At 36.8% G+C, this 25582-nt stretch overlaps 1 protein-coding gene across 1 annotated transcript in view; it reads right to left on the reverse strand.

The window, feature by feature from the left end:
• The window catches only part of LOC150090491 (myelin expression factor 2-like), a 301982-nt gene that overhangs the window by 101311 nt on the left and 175089 nt on the right, over positions 1-25582 (reverse strand). The window contains exons 16-17 of the transcript XR_016546846.1: positions 19466-19583; positions 12-140 (exon numbers count right to left, since the gene is read on the reverse strand). The gene's annotated coding sequence lies outside the window, so the exon portion shown is untranslated. The remainder of the gene's footprint in view (positions 1-11; positions 141-19465; positions 19584-25582) is intronic.

Below are 25582 nucleotides of genomic sequence, written 5' to 3' on the forward strand. Positions count from 1 at the left end.
CCTTCACTTACATATCAAGGAAAATTCCACAATTTTCTTTCACAAGAGACAGCACCTATCTTTCTCTTTAATATCCTAGGAAAGTCATTTCCCAAAAACAGAGCATTCGTAGACAAAACTGGTATGTAATCTCCTCTTCTCTAAAAGGAAATTTAAATAAATGTCTAAAAATTAAAGTTGAATAAATTAAAAAAAAAAAGCAAATCACTGCTAAAATTGTAAAGGAAATACTACTTATCAATTATATCAAATTTTAAAATAAAGGTAAACTTAATAATATAATGTTTAAATGATCTCTTTTTACTTCAGCAATCTGAAGTAATGGGAACAGATGTGGGGAAAGCGGCTAGAATATACCAAGGAAAGAATAATTTTAAAAAATAATTTTAATAATACCCACTGTAACTAAAAAATACCAAATTAAAGAACTCTGCCATGTACAGAGAAGATAGGACTACAAAACATCAAAACAAACCAAGATCAGACTTGTTAAATATCATAATAACGAAATGCAAAGTATAGCAGTTTTATGAAAAGAATATCTTTTCATTTTTAAATTTTATTTCATACTGCCAGCCTATTATTATGACATACCACATTTTAGACCTTGGTTTTGTGGGCCCACTCTCTGTAGCCAACAAAATTCTTTATTTTGGTATTTTTTTGGACAAACTGAGTATTATTAATTATATTAAATTATTCTTTTAGCAGTATGTATATACACTACTTGCTTTTGTTACATCCATTCCTTCTGTTTCAGATTTCGGTGCACTTTAGCATATAGTTCTATCATTGCAATTTTTCAATCTTCTATATACTTATGGCCAGTCTTTTAAGTGGATTCTAAATTTATCTCTTAAGTTTTAAACTTAGAGATAAATTTAGTTTAAACTTAATTTTGTTGTTTAAGTTTAAACTTAAACAACAACAGATGGAAATCTCTTCCTTGCTGGAAGAGATTTCCATCTGTTGTAGTTAAAGTTGATAACTTAAATAAATTTAAGGCTGAACTAGACAATCATTTGGAGTGACCGGATGGCTGAAATCGGAAGTTTTTTTTTTGGCTGATGCTCTATAAGCTTGCTTTATTGCATTATATGCCTCAACTAATGCTAACCACAGGAACTTTACCTTACTTGCCTGTGAGCTAATTAATTAAATAAATATTTTATTTAATTAATTAAATATTTTTCAACTCCATTCCCATAATATCTTATTAACACAAAGGGTTTTTCTTCTGTAAATATCGATGCAAAATTGTTGTTGTTTGGTTTTTAGGAGCATTAGCAACTAAGGCCACATTGCTCCGAGAATATGCGGTGGTCATTCCCTGACCTTTCCGCATCCTCCGTATTTGGTGGTGACGGGCTCAAACCCCGGTCTAATCAAGAAGCATGTGATATGCACTGCTCCTTCCCACCTGGCTACGGAGGTGCCTCAAAGTAACTGTTGAGTTCATCTGCAACATCAGCTGGAGATTCTAATACTATCCCATGTCCATCAGATAAGCGTCTGATCTGGTTTGTCATTCTTTTCTTTCCATTTATATATATGAAGAATTCCTTGTCCCCACTCTGTTTTTTGCCAATGATTTCTCATAATCTGCCTCATCCAATTTGGACCTTCCTTGTGGAGTATTGTTTTAATGGTATATAAGGTTATTTTAATGATATATAAGCATTCAAGGCGTACATGATTAATGGTTTTAAAGGTATATCATAATTCAATTGTATTCACTCTCTGTGCAATATCTACCCAGTTAATAGAGGCCATGTAGCACCTTAATCCGTCGTAATTTCCTTTCCTGAAATTTTAACTGATTCCTTTGCCTTTAACTACTGCTACCTCTCTCTCTCTCTCTCTCTCTCTCTCTCTCTCTCTCTCTTCATCGACACCATAGAACTCCATGATCACCTCCTGCTACTGGTTCCTATACTGTCAACCCGATTGTGTCATATGGTTCATGGGTGATGATGAGGACTAGAGTATTCTTTTTTTCTGGTACTTTCCCTGACAAATTAATACAAATAACAATCATCTAGTTGATTTAAAATTTTTTTCATCCATGTGGAGTTTCCTTCCCATTTGCTCCAATCAATTAGAGGCAAATTAAAATCACCTGTAACAAGACATTGATACTTACTTGCCCATTCCATTTGCATGTAGAGGCTCTCATCATAATCTTTACAATCATCTAGCCTGTAGATTATTCCCACTCTCATTATACCTTTGCTTTCAACTATCTCACACCATACAAATTTTACATTAGCATGCAAAACGTCTGAATCCGGGAAAGCTTTCATCGCATTCAGGCTGATAAGAAGCATTACCCCACCACCCCTTCTATCTTCTCTGTCCTACCTAAATACATTATACATACCATATTGAAACTCATCATCCCCTATCTCAGGGAAGGCACCATGTTTCTGTAAGCCATATTATGTGAGCGTTACTTCTCCTAGTAGTACGAATTCAGTCATTTGATTGAAGATACATTTGACATTGCTGTATAAACAATTAAACCAGTGTTGTTGTATAGTTAACTACCCTGATACACCCCTTAAAGTTATTTAAGTTAGCTTCCAACTCATTTCAAACATTTCTACCCTCAGAACACCTTGCTAATATGTTCTGTTAAGGTAACAAACAAGAACCCTTGATGTTTGTTGTTTTGTTTGTTTGTTATTTGGTTTTTAGAAGTATTAGCAACTAAGACCATATTTTTCCGGGGATACGCAGAGGTCATTCCCTGACCTTTCCGCATCAGGTGGTCACGGGCTCGAACCCCAGTCTAACCAAGAAGCTGTATAAATAATTTTGGTTCAATTTTTTACCGTGTGCTATGCACTACTGCTCCTGCCCACCTGGCTACGGAGGCACCAAGAACCCTTGAGGTTTGTGCAATATAAACTTTAACCAAAATTATCAGATAAATGTGTATCTATATTACCGTATCCCCCCGACCAAACTGGCAGTTTACCAGAACCTTTAAGATATCCTCAATAATACTGGCGAAAACTCTTCAACCACCTTCGTTTAAATGTATCCCATCTGTATAAAACAGATTCCTTCTACCTACAACTGTGTGCCAAGCTGATAGAAATTTCCCCCAAAACGTCTTGCAGAGGCCTTCAAGTGTTGAGTTAATCTACAAGGATTTCAGCATATAATCCCTCCTATCGTGTCTGGGCAGAATTGCAGACTACAGACATTTGACCTAACTCATGGCATTTCTTCAGCATGGTCCTATGTTTGTCTAACAAATCGAGAGATCGTGTATGCTTAATGTCATTAATCCCCACATGAATAATAATATTTTCTTTACCTCCCTTAAAATCTGACAGTCTGTTAGTGACATCATTAATAGTTGCTCCCAGCAGACATACCCTAGTTCTAGCACACCTATCGTTATTACAAAAAATATTTCCAGTTTCCCTGACAATGGAGTCTTCTAATAGAACTGAGTCCTTCGGAACCAGAGTAGTTTCCACTTGGTTATTCTGTTCTGGGGCTCGAATAGGGAGTGCATCAATTGATAGGTTACTAGAGTCTTGAGTCACTCACAAGCTCCCACTTACATTATTCTCGAGAGAAAGCACACATGTTTTCAATGACTCAAACTGTTCTAGCAATGCACCAAAATTTAACTTAATATAGGTATACTCCTTATAATGGTGACAAAGAAAAGGATCTCTAGTGAGCTATGATTATCTTGGTCGACTTCGGAATACATGCCACAGGTTCTGCAAAGGATAAAATCATGACCCACCCGGAAATCACCATCGGCTATTTCCCTATGAGTCATGGTACCCTCTGGCAGATTTTGTCACAACCATTGTAAAATTTACTAAATATTAATAAAAGAAACTTTCGAAAAAATTATATTTATAATATTAAAAAAATCAACTTTACAGGGGGGGGGGGGGAAACTTATCAAAATATAACTTTGAAATATACTGAATAACCTCTGAAATTCTGCTCTACTCCAATTCATCTACTCTACCAATCTTTACATCATCTGCAATTTAGTCATCATGCCATCTATCCCTTTACTGATGTCATTTGAGAAAATCAAAAACAAGTGGTCCCGATACTGATCTGTGGGAACCCCATTTCTTACATCAGCCCAATCTGAGGAGTAACCATTTATCACAACCCTCTGCCTCCTGCACTGAAGCCATCCTGCTATCCGTCTCAAGGATTTTCCCTGTGATTCCAACCTGTTCTAGCTTATAAAGTAACCACTCATGTGGACTGAGTCAAATGTTTTGCTGAAATCTGAATAAACAATGTCAAAATTATTGCCTAAATCCAGCTCATGAGTGATACTGTCACAATAGCTAACCAGATTTGTTAAGCATGATTTTCCCTTTACAAAACCATGCTACAGATCTTGAGGCAATGATCCCTCAATCATTGCCTCCATGATTTTTCCTAATACTGAAGTTAGACTGACTGGTCGGCAATTTCCCACTACACTCTTAGACACGTCCTTATGTATTGGAGATACATTGGCACTTTTCCAATCCAACAGAATATCTCCAGAGTCCAGTGATATTCTCATAATTAACCTTAATGGTTCAATGCATTCACATGCCGCCTCCCTTAAAATTATAGGGTATATGCCATCAACCCCAGGAACCTTACTCGCCTGTAGGCTTGAAAGTTTTTTGATTAAATAATCATGAAATTTCAGTATCATTAATTACATATTTTTCAACTTCACTCCCATAATTTATTACTGACATAAAAGGGTTTTTCTTCTGTAAATATTGATACAAAGTAACTGTTGAGTTCATCTGCAGCATCAGCCGGGGTATCTAATACTATCGCAAGTCCATTACATAAGGGTCCGATCTGATTTGTCCTCTTCTATGCATTTATATAATATGGGAAGCAATCCTTATCCCCACTTTTTGCTCTCTTTCCCAGTGATTTCTCATAATCTGCCTTTGCCAGCCTAACCTTTTCTGAGGAACTATTACAGATCAATTTGTAGCTGTTATATGCTTCTATACTTTTTATTGCTCTGTAACTTTTCCATGCAGTCTTTTTCTGCTCAAGTAGCCTGGCAATTTCATTATTCATCCAACTTTGAATCTTCCTTATGCAATATTTTTTATGGTATTAGGTAGTATGAACCAGAGCTGTAATGCTCAATATGTTCTACATTGATATCAAATATTTGTAAAAAACTCCTCTTATTATTTTACAAATTTTTAATGTATATACAGATTCAAGGCTTCTGTGATTTATGCTTTTTTAAAGGTATATCATAATTCAATTACATTCACTTTCTGTGAAATATCTACCCAGTTAATAGAGGCCATGTAGCACCTTAAGCTGTCCTAATTACATTTCCTGAAATTATAACCCATTATTCCTTTGCCTTTAACTACTGCTACATCTCTCTCTCTCTCTCTCTCTCTCTCTCTCTCTCTCTCTCTCTCTCTCTCTCTCTCTCTCTCTCTCTCTCTCTCTCTCTCCATCGTCCACCATAGAACTCCATGATTACTTCTTGCTACGGGTTCCTGTATTCTCATCCCTATTATATCATTTGGTTCATGGGTGATGATGAGGTCTAGAATATTGTTTTCCCTATAATAAACAAGAACTCTTGAGGTATATGCAAACATTACTTTGACTACTCCCATCATTCATTTTCTTTTTTTTGTTCCTTCATAACTTTAGTCTTATCAATATTTATTCTCATCTCACATTCTTCACAACTTTCCTTAAGTCTTCCCAGCAGAGGCTCACATCTGGTCAATATGGGCTTGGCACACCCAGGGTCATGAGTTGGATATCATCATTCTTCCCTTACTTGGTGATTCTCTTCTACTTTTGATTCTCTCTCTCTCAGCGATAGCTCGGGATTTTTTTTTTTTTTTGCTGGTGCAGCATAAGCCTCAGTCTTCCTTGCGCCATATACCTAAAAGTAATAATATCATCAGATAAATTCATATCTATATTAACCGTTCCCACCCTCCCAAACTAACAGTTTCCCTAAACCCTTAAGGTATCCTGAATAATACTGGCAAAAACTCTTGCTTAAATACATCCCGTCTCTACAAAACAAATTCCTTTTACCTACAAATGCGGGGAAAGCTAATAAAAATTTTCCCCCAAAAGCCTTAAAGAGACTAAAAAAACAATTCAAATCATTAAAAAGCACTACACTTTCATCGTTATCATATGTTCGGTTATAAGAATCAATTTTGAAAGCCTTTGTGATACTGTATTTTTCTAAAGCATATTTCTGGAGGTCACTACCATGAAAGAATAAAAACAATTTGCAGTTTCCGGCTTATTGGGGATTTTCTGTTAGTGCAATCTATTATAAACAGGCAGTAAACTCGATCTTATTGCATTTGTGATAATACTGATAGCTGTATATGGGTTTTTATTATGGTGAAATGCATTTCCTCTACACTGAAATCTTCAATCATATAAAAAGCATAATAGATTTTCAGAATATTCTTTTCATTCCAAATTTTTAAGCTTCGTTAGACTTGTTACTTTGTATCTCACTTGCATGTATTATGTTAGTTGCAATTTGTGGGTACCGTGTTCTATGTTATTGATTGCTTACCTTTTTTACTATTTTAAATTTTACAACCCAATTAAAAAAAAAAGTCAGTTAATGTACATACTAACCAATTAAAAATCAATTGGTTAGTATGCACATTAAAGTATTAATTAGACTATTAATTAGCATAAATTTATTTTTATTTTACTAACCTCTGGAAACTATTTTTCCGATTTTCACGTAATTTAATTTTGTTAATTGGTAAGGTAATAATAAAGCGTAAATTTGTGCTTAAGATATCTTTACTTTTATAACATGTGGATAATATTCCTCCTAGTTTTTCTAATTAGAATTACTGTTTAATAGAATTAAAATTCAATTCTCAAACATGATCACAATGACTGGCACATTACTAAAAATCGTATATTTAAAGGTATTTTATTTATTTTTATTATTATTATTATTTTCATTATTAGCTATATGGTGCAAGGAAGCTTGAGGCTTATACTGCATCAGCCAAAAAAAAAATTTTCTGAATTACTCAGAGAGAGAGAGAGAGAGAGAGAGAGAGAGAGAGAGAGAGAGAGAGAGAGAGAGAGAGAGAGAGAGAGAGAGAGAGAGAGAGAAGTAGAAGGGAATCACCAAGAAAAAGAAGAATGATGATATCTAGCTCATGACATGGGTGTGCCAAACCCATACTTGCCAGAGTCCATCGTAGTGTGATTCGATCGTACAGTGAGTCAATCGTAAAGCGGATTCTACTGTATTTTTAACTATTTACTTGAATTTCCATAAAATTGGGTCAGCCACTTAATCAGGCCAAAGTGCACTACGCCCAGTACGTCCCAAATAACTGGAATCCACTGTATATAGTGTGGATAAAATGAGAAGTGACAAAATTATGGAGGTATAGGTAAATTATGTTTTAAAAAGGTTATACAGCAATTGCACCTATGTGTGCTAAGAAGCAGCAAAGGATACAAAAGTATATATTTAAGGTAGAAGTAATAAAGCAAGAGACAAAGTGCAAACAGATGGATAATGCTAATGCTAATGCTAATTTGTAAAGAATACAAGATGCCAAAACCATTATTGTATACTATTAGAAAAAGGATAGTAGGAAACAGAGAAATTAAGGTAGAAGATAGGAAAAGAATGTGAAGAACCTAAAAGATGCTCTGAATTATCCGAAATTATTTGTATGAATTAATTAGTCAATTTTCGGGAAAGAAGCTGTAAGAGAGGGGAAAAAAAAAATAATAATTAATAAATTACAAAATAATAGCAAGCATCAAATAGAAGGCGGGAAAATAATTTGATTTTAAAAACCTAATAATAAGTGTAAAATAAAAAAAAAGGTTAAAATACTTGAAATATCTGATGCAAGCTATAAAAGATTGATACAGAATGCAAGTATTTCCTTGGGAACTACACCTGATTAGGTATCAATAAACTGCATTTCTATGCATACGTTTAATTATGGAAGAAAAATCTTAAAAGGAAACTCTAAAGGGGAAAAAATAAAATAAAATAAAAATAATAAAATAATTTTTTTTTCTAACTAAAAACGGGGGTAAAAAAGCAAGAAATCTTTTATAAAAATAAGTAGGGTAGCCCAGTGCGGTGTTCGTAATTCTGATGAGAAAATAAAAGTGCAAAGAAAAAGTCAAATCCGTAGTAATGGTGGTTGGTGACAAATAAATAATTTGAGTAAAATTTTGGTAAATATGTAATTTTGTATGTCAAAAATGATAAAGAAGCAGGCAAATGGTATAGAGACAAGAAATCAATCAAGGTACGGGAAGGAGAAGTGGGACAAAACAGGCAGAGATAGCATAGACGAAGGAAAGTAAGAGTGTCCATACTGCCGTCGTGTTGTACTAACAGCTTTGTGGATGGAAGAACAAAAATTATACAGCGAAAAGATTAAAGTAAGGAGAGGAATTTAAAGGATACTCGGGCAAGCTAGGAGTGTAAAGACCCAAGCTCTTAGAGAGGGGCCCTGGCTGAGTAAGCGTTAGTAGAAGTTAATATCATATGCCTGTAATATATAAGTATTTGGAGAGGGGAAAAAAATTTTTTTTTTTTTTTGCAAAACCAAAAATATAAAACAATAAATATTTTAAAAAGTCATTTAAAATTATAAAAAGGCAGAATATAGAGAAAAACTCAATTGTGAATAAGATAGCAGAGAAAAGTAAATACCCTGAATTTCCAAGAACTGCAGCACACTTCCTTAATTGCAGGAAAACGTACAGTGGAACTATATCATACCAGTTAACCTAATATTAGTCTAATCAGTATTAGATCGTGATTCTTGTTCATTGTTGTATCATTATCCTTTTTATTTAAGATAAGGTATTTAGGAGTAAACAGTATAATGCATCTTGGCCTAATATTAGCCTAATCAGTATATCAGTATTAGATCAAATTTGTTACTTGCAGCATACATAAAACAGTAGCAGAAAAGATGGCATATTTGTGAAGTGGCAGCAAGTTGGAAATCATCTTTGTAGTAGAATTTGAACGTAAAAGAGAACTATGCAAATAGAAGGAAGAATGAGTGCCCTCTATAGCAGTTTTAGTCTAATATGTATAAAAAATTTCACAAGTTAAGTATTTGAATGAAAATGGTTATGGCACCAGGGAAGAAAAAGTGATTAATTGACTGAAAAGAAAGCAGATTGAAACTGGGGCTTGCTTGAAAAAGGTTCCACAAAGTTCCAGTTACTAGCAGTGCGTAGCACACGCTTCTTGATTAGACCGGGGTTCGAGCCCGTCGCCACCCAATACGGAGGATGTGGAAAGGTTTGTTTGTTTGTTTGTTTGGGGATTTTTTTGGCGCATGGGCATCTATGGCCATAATGCGCCATACATAGGTTAGTATTTATGCTATTTCTTTATGGATCAAGAGTCAGGAAACTGATTGTTGACTAGCTAAAGGAGGTGGTATACATTGATTGCTTTGAGAAAGTTAAAAATCTTTGAGACATCTGTTTTATTGCCCAAAAGTGAACTAAGCGTTAGTGGTTCTTCAGTTGAGGTTAGATTGAAGAGATTCTGGCGTTCCATTGCAAATTTTGTGCATTCCACAAGGATATGTTTCACTGAAAGTACTGTTTTACAGTGATCACATTGGGGGTGAATCTCCCCTCTTAAAAGGTAACCATGAGTAATGTTAGTGTGACCTATACGGAGATGAGCTAGTATTACCTCCTGTTGTCGAATTGCACTGAGACTTGAAGGCCATTGCTCAAGATTTGGCTTGATACTTCGAAGCTTATTTTCAAGTTGGTTTTGCCACGTTGATTGCCACTGGTACATGCATTTTTCCTGTATTATTCGTCTATAATCTTGATGTGGAACTCTCCACTGTACATCAGGTGGTAAGTCGGCTGCTTTTGCGGCATTGTCCGCTAATTCATTTCCTGGAATTCCCATATGTCCTGGGACCCAACAGAAATGAATGGTTCTTCCAAGCTCAGATAAGGTATATAAAGAGTTTGTTATTTCTTTTACGACTGGGTGGGTGATGTTCATGGTGTTTTCCAGGGCTTGAAGTGCACTTAGAGAATCAGAGAAAATTATACTGTTTTCAATATTGGAGGTCTCGATATGCTTCAGTGCAACCTGAATTGCCAATAGTTCGGCAGAAAATATACTGAACTCCTGTGGAAGTTGGTAGGCTAATGTTATGTTTGGGAAAACTGCGGCAATTCCAACGTGGGTGTCATTCTTTGACCCATCTGTATGAACTACAACAAAGTTTGGAAACTGCTCCACCACTGCAAGGTACAATTGCAAGAAATTTTCTTTATGTAGTGCAGATTTATCCCATTTATTAAGGTATTTGTCACATAAAGGTGGAGTAATGCTCCACGGAGCAAGGAATAGTGGAGGGGGGTATTTGAGATATTATCAAAACTCAGATTAAGTTCTTCTAGAAGATGTCTTATTCTTATACCTAACGGTCGGTTAGCAGTAGGGCGGTTATGGTATAACCTGCTGTGTTGGGGGGTAAAAAGTAATTCCCAATTTGGGTGTTCAGGCATAGATCTTATTTTATATGCATAGCGTAATATAAGTTGTTGCCTTCTGATAGAGAGAGGGGGTTCGTGAGCTTCGGCATATAGACTATGTATTGGAGACGTGCGATATGCTCCTAGAGCAATGCGTATTGCACTATGATGGAGAGGATCAAGCCAACGAAGGATACTAGGCCTTGCTGAGCTATACACTGGTGCCCCATAGTCAAGTTTTGATCTTATTAAAGATCTGTATAGCCGTAATAAGGTAAGGCGATCAGCTCCCCACTTTGTTGCTGAGAGAACCCGGATAATATTTAATTTTTGTTGGCAGGATGTTCTTAGTCTTTTAATATGTTCCAGGAATGTAAGCTTATGATCTAAGGTGATTCCCAAGAATCGTATGCTGGGTTGAACTGCTATTGGTTGTCCCTTCAGTTGTAGTTCCGGGTGTGGGTGCAATTTACGTTGTCGGCAAAAATGTATGCACAACGTTTTTTGAGAACAAAGCTGAAAACCATTGGTTTGTGCCCATGTACTGATCTTATTTATTGCCCCTTGTAACTGTCTCTCGATCGTATTCATGTTTTTCGGATGGCAAGAAATACTAAAGTCATCTACGAACAGTGCCTTTTCGATAGTGTTTGGAAGTTGTTCAGCAATGGTGTTTATTGCAATTATAAAGAGTGTAGCACTAAGTACAGAGCCCTGAGGAACTCCTTCTTCTTGAAAAAATAGTTCCGACAGTGAAGTTTTAAATCGAACCTGGAAAGTTCGTTTTTCTAGGAAGTTGCGTATGAAAATCGGGAGATGGCCCCGAAGTCCATGGCGGTGTAATTCGCGGAGTATTCCATACTTCCACGTGGAATCATAGGCCTTGCTGATGTCAAAGCAAACCATTACATGGTGTTCCGATCTAAGGAATGCATTCCGAATGGAATTCTCTAGTTTTACTAGTATATCTAGTGTTGATCTGTTCTGTCGAATGCCGAATTGTGCAGAATGTAAGAGATTGAAATTTTCCAGGTACCATATCAGTCGACGGTTCACCATCTTTTCCAGAATTTTGCAAAGGCAACTGGTCAAGGCAATGGGTCTATAGCTAGTAGGGTTTGTCGGGTCTTTTCCTGGTTTAAGGAATGCAAGGACTGTAGCGTGGTGCCATTGTTCAGGGAATGTGTCTTCCCGGTAGAGCCTACTGAACAGATTAAGAAGTGACTGCAGTGATTCAGCACTTAGTTCCTGTATCATCGAATAATGGATATTATCTGGTCCTACAGCGCTACGCCTAGATGTTGACAAGGCTCTATGTAGTTCGTGGATAGTGAATGGTAAGTTATATTGTTCTTCTGCTTTTGAAGAAAAGTTTAACTTTTGTTTTTCTGAATTTGCTTTGAATCTTCTGAAGGCTGGTATGTAACTTTCTGTTGCTGATGTTTTGGCAAAAGTTTCTCCTAGTATATTGGGAATTTGGGTAGGGTCAGAAATGTTCTGCCCTCTCCATTCCATGATAGGCTGAGGTGTCGTTTGATATTTACCACTCATTTTCCTGATTGTTTTCCAAATTTTGTGTGGGAGTTGCTTGATTGATGGTTGAAGTGAAGCGAATCCAAGCGGCCTTTTTATTACTGCGTCTAACATACCTGGCTCTTGCTCTAACGCGTTTAAACTGAATGAGATTAGCTGTGGTTGGATAGCGCCTAAAAGTATTCCAAGCTTTATTTTGGTCTCTTTTTGCTGCACGGCATTCGTCATTCCACCATATTTTTGGGTGTACAGGTAATTTCGAGGGGGATTTTGGTATAGCTTGTCCTGCTGCGTGTAGTATAGTTTCTGTGACATACTCAACCGCTTCCCTGGTTGGGGATTTTTGTATAATTTCAGGGTCCAGTTTAGCTAATTTTTTATACATCTCCCAGTCTGCTTTATCAATTAGCCACCGAGGAATTCTAGTAAGATGATAAGAGGGTTTATTTAGTAATTCAATTGTAATGGGAAAGTGATCACTATGCAGTGGATCATTGTTTGCCGTCCACTTTAGAGTAGGATACAAAGTTGCAGAACAGACAGACAGGTCTATTGCAGTATATGTTCCAGAAGGAAGGTGAACATAAGTAGGTGACCCGTCATTTAGAAGGAGAAGGTTGTTATCATCTAAACATTTTTCAATTAGTTTTCCTCTTTGGTCAATATTGTAGTTACCCCATAGTGTGTGATGACCATTTAAGTCTCCCAGAATGAGGAAAGGTGTGGGGAGTTGAGCTATGAGGTTGTTTAGATCATTTTGTTGGATGGAAAAGCTTGGTGGAATATATAAGGAGCAGATTGTAATATGGATGTCAGCAGCTACACGGACCGCTATTGCCTCGAGGGGAGAGTTCAGTAAGACCTGTTTGACAGGAATATATGGGTTTGTTATAACAGCTACACCACCATGTGCAGTATTTTGATCGGTTCTATCTTTTCTAAAGATATTATAATAAGACAGTTTTGGTGTGTCTTGAGGTTTGAAATACGTCTCTTGGAGGCAGAGACATATTGGTGTGTATTTAGAGATAAGGTCGTATAGGTCATTAATATTGGCACGGAAACCACGACAATTCCATTGAATTATTGTGTTCATTGTTTATCTATAGTTAGACTTTCAGAGCGTTTTCTTGGTGCTGAGGTTCTCTGTTTTTCACTCTTGTTTTTGTCTTTCTTTCGAAAGTAGGGCCTTTCTGTTTCCATGTCTTCTTCTACAAAAATGTGTAGGGCCGGGTCATCTGGGGGTATTTCCTTAGTATCCATTTCCTGTTGGTGACCAGAAGTAACGATTTGTTTTTCTTTGCGTCCTTCGTCCGGGGAGTGGAGATTTTCGATTGGTATAGAAACTGGCGTATTGACTGCCTGAGTTTGAGTTGCATTGTACAGTGTTTTTACGTAGTTCGAGAAAGACTCTTTTGGGGGTACTGTTAGTTCTGTTTGCGATGCGGTTGATTGGAATTTTTTGGTGATTTGAGCATACGTAGATCTATTTGCAAGGGTTGGTGGTGAGACGTTTCGCTTTGCTTCTTGATAGGACACATTATGATTGGTTTTATAAATCTGAATAAGTTTCTCAGTTTTCCAACGATCGCATGTTCTGGCGTAAGCGGGATGATCTTTTTTGCAGTTTAGTCATATCGGTTGGGGAGCAGTACAGGCTTCGCAGTTGTGTTCAACTGACCCGCACTTTGCACAAGCAGGAGTTCCCCGGCAAGCTGTCTGGGAATGTCCGTACTTCTGACATCGGAAACACCGTAGTGGGTTTGGAATATAAGGTCTGACATTACAGACCAGATATCCAGCCTTAATGGATGCTGGGCGATGTGGTGTATTAAAGGTCAGAATGAGATTGCGTGTAGGAGTCAGAACTCCTTTTCTGGTGGAAATTCTCTTGACCTGTATAACGCCTTCTTTAAGTTCTTCAAGCATCTCCTCTTCGGACACATCTATTAAATCCCAATCAGAGATCACTCCTTTAGAGGTGTTCAGTGATCTATGGGGTGTCACAGTAACTGGTATTCCAGCAAAGAGATTAATATTCAAGAGTCGCTCTGAGTGTTTACTATTAGAGGTCTCGATCAGAATATCTCCTGACCTAAGTCTTTTTACAGACTTAGGAGCTCCAGCTCTGCTTTCTAATTCCTTTTGTATTCTAAATGGCGAGATTTTGCCAATTGCATTTTCACCAGTTGAGTGCATGATCAGAAAAGCTGGAGAAGGATAGATGTCAGAGTCAGTTTTCTGCCGTTTTGAAGTTCCTGCAATAGAACTATCTTTCTTTTTTGATGTCTGGGGTGCATCTGGCAGCCCAGATAAGTCTGAGTTTGATTTACTCATGACGACTCTTTTTGGCCCAGGGAGATTATCTTTTTCTCCCAGGTTACCAGCCCCACCACGTGGAGGCAACAGCGGTGCCACCTAGTGACCCAAGCGAAGTGAAGGTTAGTATTAACGAAAAATAAAAAGGGGGTTAAAGAAAGGTACTTTCCTTTCTGGGGTATATAATTTGAAAAATCTATTCAATTATAATTCTCAAGAGTTAACAGACTTGCGAAACTCAGGAGAAACGTATATACAGTAAAGCGTATCAGATAATCACTATGAAAAGGCGCTGTGGTCACTAATATCGCTTGGCACTCGGGGCCTGTGGAAAGGTCATGGAATGACCACCGCATATCCCGGAGCAATATGGCCGTAGTTCCTAATGCTCCTAAAAACCAAATAACAACAACAACAACAACAACATCAGGACTAGGGCATTTTGGCCCGATTAAGCGGCTGCCCCAATTATGCGAAGTTTTACATAAATGGTTAAAAATACAATGACCCCCCACTTTACGAATGATTTTCTGTATGATAAAATCACGGACTTGCCATAGTAAAGTACTGTTCACTATACAATATGTAATAAGCGTGGTCATTGTGATCACGTTTGTGAACTGAATTTTAATTCTATTCAACGGCAATTCTAATTAGAAAAAATAGGAGGAAAATTATCCACAGGCTAGAAAAGTAAAGATACATCATGCACAAATTTATACTTTATTACCTTACCAATTAAAAAATTAAATAATATGTGAAAATTGGAACAATACTTTCCACAGGTCAGCAAAATAAAAATAAATTTACACTTACGTGCATAGCTTAATTAATACGTACTGTAATATGTACATACTAACTAGTTGATATTTCTGTTCACTAACATTTGTGTGTGTGGGAGGGAGTTAAAATTTAAAACAATAAAAAAGATAAGCAATCAATAACAAAGAACACGGCACACACAAATCGCAAGAAATATGATACTTGCAAGTGAGAATGGAGTAGCAAGTTACAAAGCTAAAAAAATAAGAATGAAGAGAAGATTCTGAAAATTTGATTTTTTATGATTGAAGATTTCACGGAAGGGGAAACATTTCATCATAATGTGAAAACCCACAGAATTACAGCTATTGGTATTACCGCAAATTTAATATGGTCGAGTTTACTATCCGTTTATAATAGATTGCACTAACAGAAAAGCCCAATTAAGAGGGCGCTGCTAATTGTTTTTATTGTTCTATGGTTGTGACCTCCAGAAATCCGACCGAACCACGTGGTATGGTTGGAGACAATCATAGGGTAATCTCGAGTGCTGCAGTCTCCTGCCCCGACTAAACAGCATGTTGTCCCAATTAAGCAAAGTAAACCCTAGCTATTTTCTTGATTGGGTTCTGTTCTTTAAGATTTGTCTCAAATAAACGGCTGCCCCGATTAACCAGAATCCACTGTAGTTGAAAGTCAAGATGAGAGTGAAGTCCTGTAGATATAAAACAATTAAATCCAAAAAGAGTCTTGGATTTAATTTAGTTCAGAAAGAGTCTTAAGTTCTGTAATTTGCAGAAGTTATTAAGACTTGTCAGAAAAAAATGCAGATATAATTATGTTACGATTGCAGATAATTCTTACGTGATGTGAAATAGGACAAATAAAGAAGTTCATAATTTTCAAAAATGAATAAAAGGATTGTGCATTATTAGATTATTAGTACACGTGGTATATTCTTACCACGTGTACGCCATATCCAAAAATTTCATTACTTCATACAGCATGTCCCACCCACTTTTTCTTACCATTGAATAAATCATGAATTGTCAGACTAATAGAGCAAGTTTATTTGCGAAAAGATCTAAACCTCCCAAGCACTTCCTAATTCATTTCACAAATATACGTGGTCTCAATTCTAATCTCAATGATGTCCATTTCCACTTGCAGTCTGCCAAACCCCATGTACTTTTTCTGACAGAATCTCAGTTATCGGTTGATTCAACTACTGCTCATCTCAGATGCCCAAATTATTCGCTGTATGATTCCTTTCGCCTCAAAGGTGGTACTTGTGCACATGTCCGTTCTGATATTCCCTGTCAAAGACTTGGGAATTTGGAATCTCCTCTCTTTGATCTTCTCTGGCTTAAAATCTCTCTACCTCATTGTGTCAAATTCATCTATTGTCTCTACCGTTCTCCCAACTCCACTAATCACTTGGAGCTCTTTGACTTCCTCTCTTTGCAACTTGACTTTCTCCAGTCCAACTTTCTTAACAGTGAGGTAATTTTCCTTGGTGATTTTAATGTTCACAACTCCAGCTGGCTTCCATTTTCTAGTCACACCGACCTAGCAGGTCGAGATGCTAAGGCTTTTGCAAATACTAATGACCTAGCACAGATTGTTCATTTACCTACAAGAATACCGGACAATCCTAATCATACAGCCAATATGCTTGATCTTTTTCTAACAAACAACCCTTCTAGGTACATGGTCGAAATGAGAGCTCCTTTAGGCACTTCAGATAACAACTTGGTGATTGTCTCTTCTCCAATGGAACCTTTATCTCATGTTGTTTGGCATTACAAGAATGCAAAATGGGATGACCTGCGAGACTTCTTTTCTTCTTTTATTTGGTCGGATTACTGTTTCAAAACTTCTGATGTCAACGTTTGCTCAGATCGTGTCAGTGAAATTATTCTACCAGGAAATCTATTCAATGAAATCCTTTATCCCACACTCCACTTTAATATCTCGTCCTTTATCTAAACCTTGGTTTTCTAATAAATGTGATAAGGCCGTTCAAGAGAAGAATGTTGCATATCGTAATTGGCTTGTTTCTAATTCTTCAGTGTCATTTTCTGCTACACCAAAGCTCCCAACAATTGTAAAGCAGTTATTAATCAGTCCAAACTAGAGTTTGAACAGGCTAAGAGTAGAAAACTTGCTTCTTGCCCTAATGGTAGCCGAGTATTCTGGTCTCTTGCCAAAGCTATTGGCCGCAACTTTTGACCATCTCTGCTCCCACCTCTGTCCAAACTAGATGGTTCTGTTGTCACTTCAGCCAAGGATAAAGCTGGCCTGCTAGCATCCCATTTTTCTTCCAGCTCATGTATTAATGATCTTGGAAAAACACCTCCCACCATTCCCAACACGCTCCATTTAATGCCTCCTGTGGTCTTTCATCAAAAGGATATCAGAAGGATTTTGATGAAGCTTGATGCTAAGAAAGCTCCAGGTCCTGATGGTATTTCTCCACTTGTTCTCAAAACCTATGCTCCTGAACTTACTCCTATTCTTTGCCGCCTTTTTTCACTTTCTTATTCCAAAGGTGTTTTTCCTTCTGCTTGGAAATTTGCTCATATCCAGCCAGTTCCTAAAAAGGGTGACAAATCCCTCCCATCCAATTATCGTCCCATTGCAATTACTTCTACTCTTTCTAAAGTAATGGAGAAATAAATTAACTGCCAACTCTTAAACTACCTAGAAACATTCCATCTGATTAACAATCACCAGTATGGATTCCGTCAGTGTCGATCCACTGGTGATATTCTGGCCTATGTTACCCATTTATGGACTAATTCAATGGAAAGGTTCGGTGAAACACAAGTAGTTGCTCTACATCTCAAAGGATTTTGATCGTGTTTGGCATAAAGGTCTTCTTTCCTCCACTCTTTTCCTCTTGTATATTAATGACCTTCTTCCATTGACTGGAAATCCTATCCATAGTTTTGCCGATGATAGCACATTGCATTCCACTTTCCATTTTGAGAAAACTTGTCCTGCTCAATCAGCTTCAACTTCTCGAAAATCTGCTACCAATTCCTTAAATGCCGATCTTCAGGTAATTCTCCAGTGGGGCAAAGAAAACTTAGCTGATTTCAACCCTTCTAAAACTCAGTCTTGTCTTATATCTCGCAAAAAGGATTCTTCTGCTCCTATGCTTATCTTTAGTGACACTCCGATTTCTAGGCAAAATGATATATCTCTTTTGGGGATTACCCTGACTTCTAATCTCTCTTGGCACAAGCACATTACAAATATTGCTTCCTCTGCATCTAAAAAACTTGGTTTTCTCTTTCGCTCTCGGCGTTACTTTTCTCCCAAACAGCTGCTCACTCTGTATAAATCGCAAATCCGCTCTGCCATGGAATACTGTTCCCACATGTGGGGTGGTGCCTCCAAAACCTCTCTCAGGCTTCTTGATTCCATTCAGAAGAGGGCAGTTAGGCTAATTAATGATTCATCTCTTACACAATCTCTCCACTCGCTTTCTCATAGACGTATTGTTTCTACTGCATGCCTCTTCTACAGATACTTCCATGGGCACTGTTCTTCTGAATTGGCTTCTATAATTCCCGCTCTCTCTCTTTCAAAACAGTCCGAACACGTGCCACCACCAGCCAACATCCATTTACTGTCCAACTTCAAACCCACAGAACCAACTTTTCATCTTCCTCATTTATTCATTCAACTGCCATTTTCTGGAACAACCTTCCTTCACACATATTTCCTGAAAATTACAATCTACAGAAGTTCAAGTCCAAAGTCAAGAAATATCTTCTTTCATCTTCTCAACCTCCAACCCATGCACGGTACTAAGTACTATAGGTTCTAATACCTCTCGTGTTTGGGGTTCACATAAAAAAAAAAAAAAAAAAAAATTCAAAGTAGACTGGCAAAATCTGCATGATAATAATAGCAGTTGAAATGAGATACCTATATTCTAAATGGAAGAACATGTACAATAAAAAATTGACAAAAATTAATGAAAACAATGATTGTGAATTAATTCTAATTACTTGCTTTAACATCTGTGGGTACACTGTCAAGTGCAACCACCCATCAATATGTAAATAAAAGTTTTTAACAAATTTCCATCCAATCATGTGTGCTTCATACCATCAAAACAAACCTAATAATAATAACTGGAATTATATGGGAAGGAAAAATAAAACTGATGTTTCTAATTTTAATGCCAAAACAGTAATTGAAATGTTTACTGGCAAAAAGAAATGTTAGCCTAATTGACTGACAGTATAATTAAAGTAATAATGAATGTGACATTTAGAAATGTACATACCAATTTCAGTCAATCATCGAAATGACAAATTACGATAAAAGCTTTGTTATCCGGAATGCGCAAGGATTGGGACATTCTGGTCATCTGAATTTTCAAATGATCTGAGCATCCAGTCAACCTAGGGTGAAAAAACCAGTGGATAACAATAGTAAAACTAAAATTTTGTACCAATATTGCACCAACAATTGCACAGGACAATTGAGACACACAAAATTTTATTTTAATTTATTTAAAAGAAAACTGTAATTATTGTACAGAGGTGTAACATCAATTCAAACTAAACATTTTTTTCTACGTTACTGGCAAATATAGATGTAGAACGTGTAACCGCAATCCCAGCAAGGAGCCCTCTGTGGCATCTTCCTGACATCAACCTGTTTATAAGTCTACTGTCTCTTTTGCATATATTCATCTTAAATATACGGATGCATTACTTTTTTAGATGCAAAAGCAAATTACCACTCAGGAAAACTAATCAAAGTTGAAAGCCCTAAGCGTGAATCAGTTCAGTTTTTATTTCATCATATTCATTGGAATATATTTCAATTGGGAAAGACTTTTCTGTGTTCACAACCTTATCTATAATCTAAATCACTACAACTGTAATTCATTTCTGCATTGTTGTCCATGTTAATTTATTCTTCAACTTCAGATTCTTTGAGATAAACATTAGTTCAAGCATATGATGCAAGCTCATACAGCATCAGCCAAAATAAAAACCGTTCCCATTTCACCCATCTGGCCACTCAAAATGATTGTCCAGCTTAGCTTTAAATTTATTTAAGCTATCAACTTCCACAACAACAGATGGAAGTCTGTTCCAGCAATCAACTACCTGCTGGCTAAAGGCAAACTTCCGCACATCTATTTTACAACTGTCATTCTTCAATTTGAATCTATGCACCCCTCAGGTTGTTAAACTGACAGCGGAAGTATCCCATCACCATTGAGACTGCTTAAACCATTCAAGGCCTTATACACCTCGATCAGATCACCTTCGTAAGAGCAACCCTTTGTTCCATTCATCAATCTTGTTGCCCTTCTCTGTACTCATTCTAGCAACTCTACATCTTTCCTAAAATGAGGCCTCCAGACCTGTATACAGTACTCAAGATGTGGCCTAACCATTGCGTTATACAAGGAGATAATCACCTCCTCCTCCTCTGTTTGCAAAATTCCTTTATATCATTGACAAAACTCCATGACCTGCTCTGGCAGCCCGTCTGCACTACTCAGAGAACTTCATATCTGATTGCCCAATTACCCCCCATATCTTTTTCGTTCCCCACCTCCCTGAGTGTAGTACCACACAGTTGGTACATTTCTCTTGGTTACTGCTACCCATATGCAGTACTTTGCATTTTTCAATGTTAAACTTCAGTTGCCACTTCTCAGCCCATCTGCCTAACATTTCTAGATCCTGTTGCAGTAGCATACTGTCTTTACTGTCATTAACAACCGTGTCAACCTTTGTATCATCTGCAAACTTGAACATTAAGCCTGATTATTTTTTTTTTTTTTGATTTGGTAGTTGTTGGCGCATCGGCTTCTGTGGCCATATTGCACCGCCCAAGGTTTTTGCAGTACTTTGATCCAAGCCCGAGGCGGGAATCGAACCCGCGACCTTTGGGTTGCCGGGCAGGTACTTTACCCACTCGGCTAGCCCGGTCGGCCATTATGCCTGATATACCTTCATCGATATCATTAATAAATACACAAAACAACAATGGGCCCAGCACCAAACCCTGGAGGACTCCACTCATAACATTAGTTCACATAGACAAGTGTTCATTTATTAACACTCTCTGCCATCTCCCACTCAACCATCCCTTTATCTATTGCAGCAACTTGCCTTTAATGCCATACCTCTCCAATTTGTACAGCAGTCTTCCATTGCAACAGTATCAAAAGCTTCCTGAAATCCAAGTACAGTATCAAAACTGGGTCACTATCAAGACAGCTGTTTCAATACCACTAGTTGTTCATTAGACAGGAGGCATTAACTGCATCAAATATATTGAATATTTGCCATTTTGTGATGCTAACCATTAAAATGATATTATCAATATGCACTAAGGGATCCTGAATTATGACCAGCTACCTAATACTTCATAGATCCTCCTTTTGCCCTCAGTACAGCAGCTATCCAACATGGCATTGATTCAATAAGATGTTGGAAGCGTTCGGGAGTTGTGGCCAACCTAGCTGTGTGTAATGCGGTCAGCAATGCAGGTATGGAAGTGTTTAGTGTATCCAGATGCCTGATATGCCTTTCCATAGTGTCCCACAAGTGCTCTATGGGCTTGATATCAGGGAGTTCAGAGGCCAATCAATCGGCTGGAAGTCAGAACTGCATTTCTCAAACCATTCATGCACATCAAGTGCCAGATGGCCCGGCGCATTGTCATCTTGGAAGTCACCATCGTCATTCGGGAAAAAGTGTAACATAGCAGGGTGTACACAGTCAGCAAGCAGTTGACGATAGCGGAGACCAGTGATACATTGTTCCACATGCACCAGGGATCCAAGTTCCTGTCAGTGAAACATGCCCACACCATATAACCGCCTCCACCGGCCTGCACTTTTGATACCATGCATGATGGATAAAGAGCCCATGTTGTTGAGGCCAAATCCCTACATGATCATCCACAATGTGGAGTAAATAACATGACTCATCCGACCACCACACCTTCTTCCAGTCTTCTAACGTCCAACTTGCATGATCTTTGCACCGGACAAGTCTTTTACACCATGAACCTTGATTACGAGAGGATGCCGTAGGAGTCGTCTGCTGGTATAACCCATACTTGCGATGCATGGTCATGCCAGATATTGTTCTGGGTTGGCACATGTTGTATTGGGTAGTCAACTCTTCAACAGTGCTGCACCTGTTTGCCTGTACAAGTCGTCGGACCCGGCACTCACCTCTAAACATCAACCTTTCACTGAACTTTGCAGTTTTGCTGTCGGGTCGTGGTTTGGCCATTTTGATGCCAGTTCTGGTACACTTTAATAATGGTGGCTCTTGAACACCCCACCAGTTCAGCCATTTGGGAAATCGAGGCATCAGCTCGTCGAGCTGATGCCCCCACAATCTGTCCGTTATCGAAGTCCGATAAATCCTTCCTTTTACCCATCACGTTTTGAATTTTACTGCCTACTGAACCACTGACACCTTATATCTATGCTACGTAGGTCGACTAACTGGACACTCTCGTGCCTCATGTGGTCAATGCATTCATAAGGGTTCAACGTTTTCATAGGGGTGGTCATAATTCAGTTATCACTCAGCGTATACCAACACCATTATCCATGTTTGACACTATTACCATAGATAACAGTGTCATCTCTGATGCAAAGTTCAAGTACAAGCCTTGGTAGCTGATTTCCAGCTGCATTAGAGGGATCAAAACATTCCAAAAGACACCAACAAAAAGTAAAGATGAATACTGTTTTAATGAAGTCCCATTTCTTGCATTAAAACAACCTGTACAACCTTTATTACTGAGATATTTTTCAGAGTGATCATCTTCCATGCAAGCCTACACTGCTTAACTTTGCTGATTAGATAACCACATATTCAGCCAAATATGACAATTGGTCAACAGCAAAATTTGAAAGTTTAAAAAGGGGGAGGGGATTATTGCATATGATAATTTGTTTTTTTATGAATTAAACAATTAAAATTAATTAAAAATATATACACTGAAATTCAACAAATAGATAAAAAAAAAAACTTTTCTACTTTTCACTCTTGAACTGGAAAGAAGCTTCCAACTAACAAAAATACAATGTAGCCAGATGGCTAGATTTAGACAGATGTTTAAATGGTGATAAAAGCTGCTGTTAATTACAGAGGAAGTAGAGCTGTTTGTGAAAATATAAAATTCATGTTTAATAAAAAGATGAAAATAGTAAAAAGAAAACTCAGAATATCAGAAAATAAAAACCAAAGTTTTGTCTTGTAAATTTTATGAAACTGCTTCACAATTTAAATTTCTTAAACATGAGCCAGGGTTTCAGAACAGAATTGAGGATTTTTTGTTTTTGTTGTTTATTTATTTATGGACTTCATGGCACAAAGGCAACCAAGGACTAATAAGATAAAATATATTTTACAAATTGTGATCACAGGACATCAATATCTAACTCTTCAATATGGTAGCATTGCTTTTAAGCATCTGTCTAATGATTTATAGATAAGCTAATTTTTAAAATTTATTGCATACACAGGCAGTTCTCGCATTACGAGTTCCAGGGTTTATGAGTTTTTTTTTTTTTTTCCAAGTATGAACAAAATCGAAAATATGAACATTCATAAATACCGCATTTCAAACCATGCACGTAGCTATACAATACAGTGTACCCCGCTTCACGATATTAATCCGTTACCATCGTATTGTGAAAATATCGTAATATGAACCCAATAACACATTGTTTTTTGGTAATTCATCCCGCGACCTCGGATGTTCAAATTTTCGCTATATAACTCCCTAAAAGATCGTTTTTATAGTGTAAATTGTATTAGTTACCAATTCAAATCATTAAATGCACTACACTTTCATCGTTATCATATGTTATAAGAACCAATTTTGAACAGCTTTGTGATATTTTTCTAAAGCACATTTCTGGAATTCACGACCATAAAACAATAAAAACAATTTGCGGTTTATTGGGCTTTTCTCTGTCACTGCAAGAAATTATAAACGGGTAGTAAACCTGATGTTACTGCATTTGTGAAATACTGATAGCTGGAATTGTGTGGGTTGTTACGTTATTATGGTGAAATGTGTTTGCCCTTTACTGAACCCTTCAATCGTATAAAAAACATAAATCAATTTTCATAATATTCCTTTTTTTTTTTAAGCTTCGTAAACCTGTTACGCCACGCAAATCGTGTTAGTTGCAATTTGTGCGTTCCATTAAAAAATACTTATGCAAGCTATTGAAATTTATAAAGAAAAGAGAAGATTATCTTAGAAATAAATGCCTCTTGAAGCATTTCTGAAGAAGACTCCTTGGACAACAAACCAACGAATGTGCTGAGCCAATAATGAGTGATCAACGAGTGTGCATTTAGTTCATGATGATGATGAAGAATAAACGTTCTTTAACATCTGTAAGTCGTAAATAATTTCTCTATTATTATAATTTGCTTGATTTTACAGGCTACGTTTTCATTTCTTTGGATAAATCAATCATTGTTTAAACATAAACTAATTAGCTAATTAATTTCATTGTTGATAACAATAACACCTATTTTACAAGTTTTCGCTTTACAAGCACGCAGTAGGAACGAATTAACTCGTAAAGTCGAGAAGTACCTGTATAACAATTTTTGTGTATTTAACATTAAGGTTCTTTTCTATTTTTAACCTAACTTCTGTTTGCTTATTGGAAAATCTTTTAAATAAAGTTAGTGCCAAATAAAAATTAGTCATGGTTATTCTTCTATAATTTTAAATTTATGGCTTCAAGGAGTAATTCTGTGTTACCATATCATAACCAAGTCAAACTAGACCATTGCAAAGGCAATTAGCAAGTCCAATGGGAGAAGTTTAATTATTAATAAATATCTCAATATTTTCATATTCTTTAACAGAGGCTTAAATTTAACTGACCAATAAATAAATCATTACCTATAACTGCCATTTGAATAATCAAAAAGTAAAATAAAATAAATAAATAAACAATAATAATAATAAATTTAAAGACTTTTCAATGAAATTGGGCTTCTGAAATTTAAAGGATGAAATTATACAACCTAAAACCAACTTTCATACTGAATTAATTCAAATTGTTTCTAATGAATCATTTATATGGAAATTGTGTAATATAGGCAGAAGGAAATAAAGAACAGGCAGATAAATTTACCTCCAACAACTCTAAGTGGCTCTGATGGGTACATGTCCAAAACTAAAATGGCAAACCATTTTGTTCCAAATGATGTAGATTTCTTCACGTGCCAAACCACTGAAAAAACTAGAATATTAAATATACACAAAGGTCTAATCTTCAACATGGCAGCACACGCAGAAGTTTAGAATCTGAAACTTGGGAGTTCAATATTCACTTCAACAAATGATTTTAATAAGTCTACTATTGTAACCATTAAAC

This window comes from Mastigoproctus giganteus, chromosome 1 (genome assembly GCF_048544385.1).
Source record: "Mastigoproctus giganteus isolate SK-2022 chromosome 1, ASM4854438v1, whole genome shotgun sequence".
Classification (NCBI taxonomy): Eukaryota; Metazoa; Arthropoda; class Arachnida; order Uropygi; family Thelyphonidae; genus Mastigoproctus; species Mastigoproctus giganteus.